Source organism: Echinops telfairi, unplaced genomic scaffold, assembly GCF_000313985.2.
Source record: "Echinops telfairi isolate 266 unplaced genomic scaffold, ASM31398v2 ScPeMD7_2;HRSCAF=8, whole genome shotgun sequence".
Taxonomy (NCBI): Eukaryota; Metazoa; Chordata; class Mammalia; order Afrosoricida; family Tenrecidae; genus Echinops; species Echinops telfairi.
Genome location: NW_022103898.1, coordinates 34,219,101 through 34,220,331, shown reverse-complemented (window position 1 = coordinate 34,220,331; position 1,231 = coordinate 34,219,101).

Genomic DNA, 1,231 nt, shown 5'->3' with positions numbered 1-1,231 from the left:
GCTCCCAACCCCAGAGTTTCTGGCTAGACATTTCTCCCTTCATACAAGAAGCAAGAAGCGTTGTGATCACACAAAGACGCTCTAGAATTCGTTTGGAAGAAGTTGAATGTGTAGTAGAGAAAGGGGCTTTCTAAGAAGGGCCAGCAACACTTGGGGATTTGTTCTCTAGGTAAATATGGCAGAAGCAGTGTCTTTATTTCTGGGATCCGGTGGTCCAGCAGGAAGTGATCTGGGAATTCTCTCCAAAGACAACCCACACATCCTCTCTCTTCTCTGCCCCACTCCCATTGAGTACTGTAAAGCTCTGGGCTGTCCTGATCAGTGGGCATTTCCCCTTCCCTGCCTAGGACACAGCCAGGGTCACTCAAGCTCATGGCACAGAAGTGGCTGTAGAGCATTTCTTCACTCCCACAATGTCACCAGTGCAAAGGAAGTCAAGACCAAGTGCAGCCTGTGGGGAGGCAGGCCGAGAGCCTAGCAGATCGGAGGCCGGGCCCAATGGCAATTCTCAAAAAGAGAAACTTCCAAGCATCTGGTGACAAGTTGAAGGGGAGAAGGCACCCAGAGCTAGAAGAAATCATCCAGGCACCATTGCTTCTACAGAAGGACTTTCAGATTGTGGTGAAGGTTGAATGAGATAATGTTTGAAATACAGTTCTTAACACAGTCCCTAGAAACTAGGAAGTACCTGAAAAATAGTTCTTCTTGTTGTTTTTCTTCTTCTTGTTAGGTGTTGTCTGGTTGGTCTCAACTCCCAATGACCCCACGGACAGCAGAATGAAACGCGGTCCAATCCTGTGCCGTCCTCACAATCGCTCCCATGTTTGGCCCATTGTTACAGACACTGAGCCGATCCACTTGTCGAAGGCCTTCTTCTTCACAGCTCCTCTCTGTCACCCAGCCCGGTGTCCTTTCCCAGGGGCTGGTCTCTCCTGACCACCTGGCTAAAGCACTGGAGATAAAGTCTTGTTTCTCTGCTTCGAAGGAGCATTTTTTTAAAGCTATTTATTTATTTATTAGGTATTTGTCATTTTTTTAAAATCCTTTTATTGGGGACTCATACAACTCAGATCACAACCCATACATACATCAATTGTGTAAAGCACATTTGTCCATTCGTTGCCCTCATCATTCTCAAAACATTTGCTCTCCACTTAAGCCCCTGGCATCAGCTCCTCATTTTCCCCTCCCTCCCCGCTCCCCCCCTCCCTCATGAACCCTTAATAATTTA